The sequence below is a fragment of the Cyrtonyx montezumae genome, unplaced genomic scaffold (genome assembly GCF_038088225.1).
Source record: "Cyrtonyx montezumae isolate F1298 unplaced genomic scaffold, pur_monq_1.0 scaffold_9, whole genome shotgun sequence".
In the NCBI taxonomy this organism is placed as follows: domain Eukaryota; kingdom Metazoa; phylum Chordata; class Aves; order Galliformes; family Odontophoridae; genus Cyrtonyx; species Cyrtonyx montezumae.
In genome coordinates, this window is record NW_027072100.1 from 2,066,597 (window position 1) to 2,079,326 (window position 12,730).

Consider the following 12,730-nt stretch of genomic DNA (forward strand, 5'->3'; position numbering starts at 1 on the left):
ACGCATCCTCAGCGAGTCTGAGGATGGCACTGATCTGAGAGCTGCTGCCGATCCCCTGGTGGGACGACAGCCCTTGTGTCAGGATGTGGATTGATGGGAACACTGGGGAATCATCAGCGGCATCCAGTCCAGCAAAGGGAAATGCTGGGCTCTGCAGTGGGGAAGGAGCAGCTCCGCAGGAAGGGACTGGGGGCACTGGCGGCAGCAGGCTCAGCAGGAGCCAGCAGCGTGCCCTGGGAGCCAAGAGGCAAAACGTATTTTGGGGAGGATTACAGAAAGCACGACCAGCTGCTCAAAAGAGGTGATTCTTCCACGAAATTCAGCACTGGTGCAGCCTCAGCTTGAACACTGTGCGCAGCTCTGGGCTACACAACATGAAAAGGACATTAAGGTCCTTGGAAGCGTCCCCAGGAGGACGCAGAGCAGGCAGCAGGGCGGGGAGGTGTGTGCTGAGAGGAAAGCCTGAGGGCACCGCGGCTGCTCAGTCTGGAGGCCGAGAGGCGGCCTCACTGCACACTGCAGCTCCTGAGGAGGGGGAGCACAGGGAGCTGCTGGGATCTGCCCCTGGGAACCAAGGACGGGATGCCCAGCAATGGTCCAACGCCGTGCCAGGGGTGGGTTAGACCAGATATTAAGAAAGCTGTCTTTACCATGCGGGTGGTGAAACACTGGAACAGACTTCCTAGCAAGGTTGTGGATACCCCAAACTGGCCAGTGTTTAAGAGACATCTGCATAGCACCCTTAATAATGCCCTTTAACTGCTGGTTGGCCCTCAAGCTGTCAGGCAGTTGGACTTGAAGAGCTCTGCTGGTTCCTCCCAATTGAACTATCCTGTTTCAGATGCATTACACCGCCTTATCAGTTCAGCTCTCAGCTAAGTGAAACGGCTCTCAAAACATCTTTCTTGCTGACTTCCTGTATTTCGTATCGAAAAACACAAAGCATGAGAGACTGCAACCTGCTGTCAAATGCTAATTAATTATTTCTATTCTGATGAAAAGGGAACGAGGAAAGTGATTTCGCATGAAAAAGCAATCTCAGGTTACTAATAAAAGTCTCCAACTGAAGACAGCAACCAAGGACAAAGTCTTTGGAAAACAAGAGAGTAGGTAACACGAATAAAAGCAGCAGGCAGAACTTCTTTCTCAGGCTCACAGCCTCCATACCACCAAAGAAACAGGAAGCACGTTTGACAGACCGCACGACAGAAGTATCTGCTGGATGCCCTGAGGTCTGCTCTCAACCCACTTCCTCTTACCTGGAGCAACCATGATTTCATTTTTCTTGGTGCGGATGCGCAGGAACGTGAGGTCATCTTGGGGATTGATGTCTCGCACGGCGCTCCTTGCCATCATGATCAATTTCTGCATTACGCCTGCGTAGTGAAGGGCTGAGTCGTTGTCCACAGAGTTTCTGATGGGAACACCTGCAAGAAGCCACCATTGGGACAGCAAGGGTCAGTAACACAACCTCAGAACAGACACCCTCCGGGTATCGCCACGTCCAACTGTAGTATGTGTTAGGGCCAAAACAGGGGCATGGGATTAGGAGTGCCTGTTTTAAGGCTTAAAAAGCAAAAGTGTAAACAGAAATAAGACAGAAAAGTTCAGTTCGGGAACCACAGATGCAGGTGAGAATAAGCACTTGCCTCTACAAGAATCAGTGAGTGGTTTACTTCTGCTTTGTCAGTTACTCACTTGAGATGTATAAACAGACAAATAAAAACACAGACAAGTATTTCAGGGGGAGAGTGGGAAGATTTGTCATGTTTTCTAGGGATTATTTCTAGGAAACACTTGGCTTAAACTGGTAATCACACAATTTTAAAAAGCTGGGCTTCACTACAGGAAAATCTTCACTAAAGAGAGATGTTAACTGCAAACAGCTCAACCACCAGTCCTCAGTAAGTTATGACCTCAAAAAGCAGACCGACAGTACCTTCAGAATTAACAACAATGACTGCTTGCACTCCTGGTCGGTTCTGAATCCGCCTCAGTGTTTCTTCTACCTCAGCCTGCAAAAACAGAAGCACAAATCAAAAGATCACAGCTGCTGCTCGCCTTCAACTGAAGCTTCACAACAATGGAAAGATGCACAAAGAAAGCAAAGATACACAAAGATGATGCACGCAGCTATTGCCTGCACCATTCCATATGCACAGCACGCTTTCGTACTACTTTCTCTACCTAACCTTTTTAGTTGGTTTCCTTCTATTATTCCTTCACTCTGGATTTCAGGGCGAAGTTTGTCACAGAGAGAGCGGTGAGGTGCTGGCACAGGCTGCCCAGAGAGGCTCAGGACGCTCCATCCATCCCTGGAGGTGCTCAAGACCAGCTTGGATGGGGCCCTGGGCAGCCTCATCTAGTACCAGATCTGGAGGCTGGCGGCCCCGCCTGTGGCAGGGGGGTGGGAATTTGATGATCCTTCCTTCCAACCCAAACATTCTACGATTCTACCATCTTTCTCAGCTCTCTTCAGTCACTTGCGATTACAATCTCGTCCAAACTTGCACCTCTCTTCTAACCTTTCCCTCTGCTCCTCACAGCCCTCCTGCAGCATCACAGATGAGCTCCTTACTGCTGGCTCACAGCAGGAAGACTTCTTAGACTGCTACAGTGCAGGCATCCAGCCAAATTTCGGTACGTGCAGATGGAATTCATGAACAAAATAGAAAAATGCACGCTCTACACCTAAGACTGCCTTCCTTACATCAAACCAACGCTACGAGGAATTAAAAACGTAAAAGCGAAAAGAAGAAGTGAACCATGCTGTCACGGATCACGCTCGGAATATACGATCGGTGTAGGGATCACTACTTTGGAAAATCCACTCCCAAGGAGAAAGAAAAAGAAAAACCGTGACTGAAGGCCCACGCATCGTCCCACTGCCATCAGCCTCAGAGAGCTTGCAGACCCTCCTGCACGACAGTCATCGCAAGCAGACATCAAGCAAAATGCATCTGTGGGTTCTCTAACAGTTCTGAAATCTGCCCACCTGAGCTGCGCTTCACAACCAGTCAAACCCCTTTAAATAGGAATCTGATGCTTTTTATTCCCCGTACAGGAAGCAGAGGCACGCCACGTATTTCACATCCCTGCAAGATCTGGTACGGAACAAAGGGATCAGCCAAACTCGGGGGAAAGACTGCGTGGACGGGGGGCACCCGGCCAGCACGGCTGCATTTGTCAGGCACTGTGAGTAACCCCCTGCCCACCTCCCCCAGCTGGGAGAGCTGACTCGTGTCACGAACAAACATCCGTTCAGCCTAAGAACCACCAGCAAACGTTCCACAAGGTGCTGGAACCTAAGTAGCTCAGAGTAACACAGACCGCTGCTCCGATCACAGCACCACCTGAGCTCGTCTCAACAAAACTCAGGGTTTAGCCACTTTGACAAAGCCCTCGATTCCTTCCGACTGCTGGACTGCTTCTGAGTGGAGGGCAAGGAAAGAAAGAGGAAAACAAACAAACAAACGTAAGTGCAAGGTGTGAAAGCGCGGCGGGATAAACAGGGACACAGCTCCACGTGAAGCAGCTCCCTGCCTGTTCGTAGAGGCACCTAAGCCCCACTAAGTCATCCAGCACTTAGCGCACCTCAACAAGTCTGCCTGGGTGCCAAGAAGCATCCGCGCAGAACGACACCGACTCTGAATCTCCTCCGCCCACCAGCAGGTAACCGAACACAAAGGAGGGGGAGCCGCTCCGGCAGCTCACTGCTGCCCGCAGCCGCACGCACGCGGTCCCCTCCCCGACACCTGGCCGAGCCTGTGCCCTTCACCACCCACAGAACGCCCCGTCCCGAACCCGCGCCCCGAACAAAACCTTCATCTCAACAAAAGGCCGCGTGACACAACGGACGGCGCCCGGAAACGGCTGCGCCCCGTCAAAGCTCGGGGCAGCGCCGCGGCCTTCCCCCGGACGGCTGTGGGCACACCTCGGCGCCCGGCTGCTGCCGCGCGAGCCCGTAACCGCCCCGGCCGCCCTCAGCCCGGCGGAGCGGCCCCTTCCCTTCCTTCCCCGGCGGGAGCGGCCCGCGCGCAGCACCGGACCCGCACCGAGCGCCGTAAGCTGAGGGGCGGCCCGAAGCACCGCACCGCGGCCCCACTCACCATCGCCAACCGCCGCCTCACCGCTCGCTTCCGCGCGTGCCGCGCATGCGCCGCCGGCTCCACCAATCCGCGGAACTGCGCGCGCCCCTGACGTGCGTGAAAGCAAACGTCCCTTCTGCCTTTATGACGAGAATGGCATTTCATCACAGAATCGCTGACGTTGGAAAAGACCTACAAGGTCATTCAGCCCAACCATCCACCCCTCGCCAACAGTTCTCGTGACACCGTGCTCCTCAACACGATGTCCCAACGTTCCTCGGACACCTCCGGCCTCGGTGACTCCACCTCCTCCCCGGGCAGCCCATCCCAGCGCCTGACCACTCTTCTGGAGAAGGGCTATTTCCTAACGTCCAGCCCAAACTCCCCCTGGCGCAACTTAAAGCCACTCCTTCTTGTCTTATCACGGCTGCATCAGAGGAGAGGCCGACCCCCAGAGGTCTGCAGGGATACCAGTCTGCCTCAGCAGTCTATGGGGAGTTAGGGAGCACCTTCTCATAGGAGTCATCTCAAATCTCGTTAAGGAAAAGAGGGTGACTGGGAGGAGAGGGGAAATCCCTCCACTCCATACCAAAGCGACAGCCTTTCACAGCGGGGTGACCAGTTTGCTGGGCGAGGAAACACCAGCGAACTGTGCTTCACTCCACCTCAATAAGGCTTTCAGCACTGCCTCCAGCAACAGCCTCACGAGCGAGCTGATGAAGTACCAGCTATGTAATAGTTTACAGGTGCGATACCTGCTGAAATGAGTCTCCAAATAATGTTTTTCTGCTCACTGTCATCTTCATGTGTTGTGGCATTGCCAGTTGCTGAAATGACATTTGTCAGAGGTGAGATACACAATCTCTTCACGTTTCTAATTCCGTGGTAACTCTAGTTTGCTATATACGTTGTTCTAAGAGGAAAATGTGGATTCCACTAATCCTCATAAAGCAGTCAGCGACGACGACACTTTCATTTTCATTTACTCCCCCAGCAATTGCTTCCAGTATTGAGATCTACAGGAAGGTGTACAGACCTCCCGATCCTGTCTGAACAGCTTCAAACACTCTGCTCTTCTACAATATGAGACTGTCTGTTTGGTCTTAACGTTTTCTAAGTGAGAAAGGCCTTCTAGCCCAGCATTTAATTCAAAAAACAAACAACAACAAAAAACAAACTAAGAATTGAGGTTATTCTGTGCAAAGTGAAAACTTAGGCTTCCTGACTTCAGGAAACTGGAACACTTAAAATTAAGACTTCTTCCAAGGTACCAGGTTACACAATCCTCTGGTAATTGCAGCGTTTAAAGGACCAAGAAGAGCACTGCAATTTGCTATTACATAAGGACGTGCCAATCCGTAACACGGTATATTCTTCCATGTTTAGACATACACGTTCTGTGTCAAACCTCTTCCACTTTCTTTCAGAAGCACTTGTGCGGAAACGACACCGTGTATTACCTGTACTTTAAAGTACTGTGCTTTCATACATTCACTTACTAACCACACAAGGAACACTGCATTCTTCAATCGAGCAGTTTGTAAAATCAACTGTAAATACATGTAAGCTTTCCAAAACAAGTTTTAAAGCTTTCCTCCTGCTAAGATCAGTTTATACAAGTCTGGTGTTACTTTCCCCTTTCGACACAGCAGAGATGCTCCAGGCCTCTGAGCGCCTTTGCATCCTCCTCTGGACCTGCTGCATCAACTCTGCACCCTCCTTAAACCAGGGCTGGACGCAGTACCAAGATGGGGCCTCACAGGAGCGGAGCAGAACGGGACAGTCCCCTTTCTTGCCCCTCTGCCACCTGGAGGAGGCCACACTTCAGTTCCACTCGCTGCTCTCAACAACTGCTGCCTTTTCTGTCTGAGTACGCTGCCAGAACAGAAGGCAAACCTCCCAGAAAACTGCTACTGGGGTGGGATCGTTCAGCCCAAAGGAAGCACTGCGGGGTCAGCAGGCGGCCGTGCACAGGCTGCAGCCAGGACACCCCGTTCCTTTGACACAGACCACAGCTTTGTGCGGGGAACTGTTCTGGACACCTACCGCGGATCTGACTAAGCAGAACACAGCTCCTGTGCACAGGATCACGCATGGCAGCAGAGGGGCTCCACCAGACCTCACCCCCAAGCCAAAGACACTGCCACAGACGCCCCAGGGAGCAGACCCCTGCGGGGCCCCCAGCAGCGTCCATCAGGAGCTGGGGGAGTGCCCCGGCTCTGCGCTTGAGCCCCCAGCAACAACGCACAGGAATCCAGACAACGTATTCAGAACAGACCCAAGACAAAGCAGATGAGCAAGCAGAAGAAACTCGATGGAAAATCAAATCTCAGCACTACAAGCACGGGGAAAACGGGCACAAAGGACGGCAGAGCCTCAGCACGGGGCAGTGGGCCAAGGCCTCGCCAAACCACGTGCCATGACACCGGAGCCTGGGCAGCTCTTGTAAACAGCCACCCTCCTGGCTCTGCCTTTTCTGTTCTTTTGGAGCTGTTCCACTTTTCGCTGCAGTTTTGCGGCCTTACAAACAGAGCCGTTCTGACGGTGCAGTGTCACTGGAAATATTTTCCATCGGCCCTCTCCAACGGCACTGTAAACAACCGCTTCCTGCTCCCGCTGTGCAGCGAGCTGAAGACCAAAACAAGCGGTGTTTACTTTCTGCAGCGGAGCAATCCCAGCCCTGACCCAAAGCGGCCGTGCGGGCACTGGGCCTCCGCCTCCTCCTCCTCCTCCTCCTCCTCCTCCTCCTCCTGCTGCTGCTGCCGCCGAGCTCCGCGGATCAGCCGAGAGACAAAGGGCAGAGCACGGCGCACAGACCCCCGCGGCACTCGCAGCTGCCGGCACCCAACCCCCTCTCCCCCTTTCCCTCCTGGGCTATTTAAACCCTGCCCTCTTTCACCCACTCTGAGCCTCGGGTTTTGTGCTCCCCCGGTCCGAGCAGCGCGTAAAGGCAAAGCAGACTCCTCCCGCCCGTAACGAGCCGATTCCCACAGCTCAGCAGCGGGTAGTCACTAGGGCTGTAACTGAGGGTCCCGTTACTTTTAACAAAGAGATTCGGAGAAGCGCTGCGGGGCTCAGCCGCTTCCCGGCTGGCAAAGCTCAGGGGCAGCAGCAGGCGGTGCTCCCGCGGACCGCGCTGCCGGGCCGGGCACAACCCCGCACGGTAACCGCGCAGCGCCGGGGATTTCCCACCGCCCGCATTCAGCGGAACGCCGCGCTCCACGCGAGCACAGAGCGAGCAGGGCCGGGGAGCGACGGGAGCAATGCACCGCGACCGCTCCCAGCGCGACCGGGGCGGTACATAGCGAAGCGGCGACCGCCCGTTCGCGGTGGGAAGGAGCTCGCCACGGCACCGCACGGCACGGCACGGCATAACATAGCACGGCACGGGACACTATGGCATCGCACGGCTCCCGGGTCCGGAGCGCCCCGGGGCGAAGCGGTCGCGCCCCGGGCGGTGCAACGATGGGAAACGCGGAGCGCTCCGCGGGTGCGCTCAGCGCCGCATTCGGGGGCTGCGAGCGGAGGGGGGGGGAGGAGGAGGAGGAGGAGAAGGCCGAGGGTGGCCCGGTACCGGTACCGCCCGGAGGGGCACCGCCCGACCCGCAGCACCGCGCGGCCCCGGACTTCACCTCTCCCCCCGCGCACCGCACCCAGAGGTTCCGAGGAGATCGCCCCGTCCCCCCCTCCCCCGCCGCCCGCTCACCGAAGGTGCGGCGCTGCTTGAAGGCCCGGTCCGAGGGCATGGCGGCGGCCGGGCCGGAGCGCAGGTGGCGGCGGCCGGGCCGGAGCGCAGGTGCCGGCGGCGGCTCCGTATGGCGCGGCTGCGCGGGACTGCGGCGGAGCGGCCGGTGACGTCACCGCGGGGCGGGCAGCGGCAGCGGGTACGGGGCGGGCGGAGGGGCCGTGACGTCTCCCGCCGAGGAGCGCCGCCGCCGCCTCTCCTGCTCCGCTCTGATGACCTCAGAGCGATCGATATCGTTTGCAGACGCAGCCTTTCAGCATCCGCTTCCGCGCCAGGAGCTGCTTTCCCCTTAACCGCCGCGTCGCTGCTGCGCTGAGCGCTGCTCCGTTCCCATCGGAGCCGCCCCCCCGGCTCGGGCTGCCCGCCGCCCATCCACGGCCTCTCGGTGAAGCACCTCCATTCGCAGCCGACCTAAACCTCCCCTCTTTTAGTTAAAGCCATCCCGCCCATAAGTACAAACACATTTTGGATGGGGAGCACTTGATGTTGTGATTTGACCCGATTTCATCCACACAGCCCAGGCTGCAGGGCTGGGCCTAATGCCACCAGCATCGTCTGCGTGCTGTGAATGGGAGACACTGCTGCTTCTCAGGGGCTCCGGACTTCTTGCACACTGTTCTGCTTCCAGCAACAGGGCACGGATGAACGACGTTCTAGTGACAGTGCAGCAGAGCATGCCGTGCTTTACACACTTCTCCATCCGGTCCCAGCTTTCCTCTTGCTCACACCAGCACCTCTCTTGCCTTCTTAGCAACATCACTGCCAAAACTCTGGGTACAAGGAGCTGTACACCAGATCCAGAAAACAGCAGGCCAGCCAGAGGTTTGCAACCGTCGGACGCACACACCGACCCAGTGGTACCAAACCTGCAGCACCAAAGCTGTACCGTAGTGACCCCAAGGGCTCCCACAAGTCTACGTTCTGCCATCTTTTAAGTGTTAGCACCTCCACTCCGCTGCCACGGCGTTATCTCAGTCAGCTAAAGAGGCCTCGGGCCTCCAGTGCTGCTGTTCACAGCCCAGAGCCTTACCCCAAACTCCTTCCACCAGCTTCTTAATGCCGTAGCTTTGGTTTGCTCTGTCCTCCCAGCAGGTGCTTCCTCCTCTGCCTTCAGAGAGGGATCCATTTCTCAAAGACAGCAAGTTAGGCCACTCTCCAACCGTAACACAAAGCAGCTTGACGCCACAGAGCTTCGAGCGCTATTCAAGCCCCCCTTTGAGTCACAGTTCTCTGCTTTCAGGCTACGAAAAAGAGCTCAGAACCACAACGCTTATTCCTCTCTTCTTCCTCAGTTTGCTGTTGTCAGTAATTTTACCGCAGGAATGACCAGGCCCAGGCCCAGCCAACACAGGACCAGCAGCAAAATGTCACCCAGGCTCTTTCCTGGACTTCACTTTTCTAAAGCCACCTTAGCAAAGTCCTGCCCTGACACACATCCTTCCAGCCAGATCTTTGTCACCCTTCCAATGCTCCCCATCTAAGACACTTTTTCTGCACGATACTTAAAGAACTTTAGGTGTGTATTTACAGACCTACGTAGATGTAAACACAATGCTTTAAAAGAGAGTATGTAAACACAATGCTTTAAAAGAGAGTATTGCTCTTCGCCTTGATCCACCCTATCTACAAAAAAACGAACAACTTTGATTCAGATAGTGGAAAATTGGCAACAGCATAACGTAAACTAGGCTCTGCCCTCAGCAGCTGGATGTGACACACCAAAACCAGCTTCAAGACTCTTATCCAAGTTCCTGAATATACTCAACTCAGATTGGTACCGGCACTTTGGAATTTACACACACACACAGGGATCAGTTTCACTGGGAGCTGCCAAAAATGAAATAGCCAGGCATCAGATGGAAGCAGCTCGTGAACTGTGACAGCTGAGAGCTCCAACAGAGCCTCGGTGTCTGCACTCAGTCACAGCACTTCTCCCCGCTGCCTGAGACAACAGAGAGATGCAACGGGAAAATGCTGCAATGGCTGAGGCAATAGTAAGCACGCAGCACGTGTACCTCAGGGAAATCACTGTTCAGAGGTGGCAACACAGGTAAAAAGCCCTATGAGGGTTCTACTTTTTGAAGAAAAACCCAATCATGCCAGTAATTAAACTTCTTACAAGAGCAGGAAAAACAAGACAAAAGCCATCACTGATGACACTTCTCAGTTTAATGTGACCAGTAACTTATAAAACCAACGGAATAAGAGAACAACAGGACAGGAAGGTTTCACATTCACAGTCATTCAAAAGCAATGGTACAAGAGCTTGACGCAAACAGCGGTGACAGGAGCACGGGAATGTACAGACAATAATCTTTCAGACCATTTTAGGCCTTTTCATGCCAGCCTGTCAACTAGTACAAGCATCTCTTGTGGTTTTATTTTTTTTTTTACTGCCATGGTTTAGTTTACTGCCCAGACTGTTCACCAACTCCTGCTCCAAATGACGAGCAGTACCAAAAGAAGCCGCTCTTCCTCCGCGTGAGAAACGTGCAGGCATCGAGAACACCTGCTGCTGCTCTTTCAGAACACGACAGAAGCGCACAGCACAGTTAACAGTTAACACTAGTGCTCTACTCTTCAATGTTAAATTGAAATAAAAAAGCAAGTTGGGCAAAGGGAAAAAAGCAGAGCAAGTTGGTGTATCACTCGGACAGCTTCTGGACCACAATCATAAAGTAGTCATTCTCTGGAAGGAAAAAGAAAAACAAATTATTCTTTCACTGCTGATATTTACTCGCAAAGAAAAGCATTCCTGCTGCTAAATACAGGAGCTTTCAGCCTTTTTTTTGCTTTTCGTATCTCACTGACACGCTGTAGGAACGGCTCAGTCCTGACATTCATCGCCAATGACCAAAACAGGTTTGATGTGTCGGATCACATCTGAGTCTCACAAGCTCAAGAGCCAAATTTAACACAGCCCGTGCCTAACAAGTGAGAGTAACAGACCCATGGAGGATTTAACCCAAACAGGCAGTGCAAGACAGCCATCTTCCTCATCCCACAGGAGACTGCTGGGCTGAAGGGGTTCTAGCTGCATCTGTTCTGGCGCGATGGCTATTTCTCTTTTCATCTTTCACATGGAAACGAGAGGATGCACCAGCATAAACCCCAGAGTCTCTCTTCCCCAAGCACTGCTGTGACCAGTTCCTGCACAGCTGCCAGCTGGAGCACAGCCTCCTTCTCTGCCTCCCCAGCAGCAGAATGCTACCACAGAGCAGACGGAGCACAACGGAACAAAGGCGAGTTCCTGCACGTTAATGCAAGTCATCTCATGGCTTCCCCTCTTCCACAGTTTGATGAAATACTGTAGGGTATCTCCAGAAGAGAAAGCTGCTGCCACATCCCGTGACACATCAGTACAGCTACAACGTGTTAAAATCCTCTCCTCTGTGCTAGAAGAAGAGGAGCAAGTACTCACGGGTACTGAGTGAGCCAGCTAGGAAAGGAGCTCTCCTAAACTTTGTCTACGAAGAGGGAAGGCCCTGTGGCAGCTGTGCCAGCAGGCAGCTGTCGTGGCCACAGGGATCATGAAGTGGTTGAGTTCAAAATTCTTGGTGTGAGGAGGAAAAAAAACAACACAACAGAACTGTCACCACGGACTTTTAAGAGAACAAACTTGAAGCTTCTCAGGGAGCCAGTCAGTACTGCCCCCTAGAATTCTGCTCTCCAGCCCCTAGGGGCCTGCAAGAGCTAGATGCTTGTCGAGAAACACCTTTGAAAAGCCTAGGAGAAGGCAATCCCACCGTGCCATGAGCTGAGCAAGTGCGGCAGCTGGCTTGGATGAAGAGGGACACCCGGAACTGGGACAGAAAGAGAAAGCACACAACCTCCGGAAGCAAGGCCTGGTTTCAAAGGGAGAGTACAGAGATGCAGTTCATGTCTGCAGGGAGAAAACAAGAAAAACCAAAGCTGTACTTGAGTTGACGGTGGACCATGTGGTGTGAGACTACAAAAAATGCTTTTTCAAGTATGGCAGCAGCAAGAGGAGGTCAAAGGAAAACACGGGACTGATAACTGGAGTGGATGGTCACCCCACGGGTGAGGAGGAAATGGTGGAGGCACCTAACGCCTTTTCTGCCTCAGTATTTAGTAACAGTGACAGACCTTCGTTTGCCTGGACCTCTGAGTGGGAGGACTGGGACTGGGGAAGCAATAACTTTCAGTGTGCACACACCACAGTTGTAGGGATCCAGCTGTACATAAGCCCATGGGGCTCGGCAGGACTCGCTTCATAGCGCTGAGGGAGTTAGTGGATGTTACAGCTGGATCCCTCCCAACAATTCACCGAAGGTCTGGCAGTCTGGGGAGGTCCCTGCGACTGAAGCCAGCCAACATCACACCCACCCACCACAAGGGCACGAGGGAAGAGCCAGGACACTACAGCCTGTCTGTCCACCCTCAGTCCCCGGGAAGGGGACAGAGAAGTTCACCCTGGGGGATACAGAAGAGCTTTATTCTTAAATGCCTTTATCAGGCACAGGCAACACGGGCACACAAAGGGAAAGTCCTGCCTCAGTACGTGACCTCCTTCTCTGATAAACCGGGATTCTCTGATAAACTCTTGAACCGGGATCTTTTGTTGAGACTCCGAGAGAAAAAGAGAGTCTATGTCCTCTGGAAGATGGGTCAGGCTACTTGAGGTGACTACAGAGAACTGGCCAAGATCTGCAGGCAGAAAATTAGAAATGCTAAAGCCCAGCTTGAAATTAGGCTGGCTACTGCTGTAAAGGAGAACAGAAAACCCTTTTACAAATATATTAACAGCAGGAGAAAAACTAAGGAAATTTTCCCTCCTTTACTCAACGAGGCAGGCAATATAACCACAGATGATAAGGTAAAGGCTGAGGTTCTCAATGCCTTCTTCACATCTGTCTTTAATAGACAGAACAGTTGT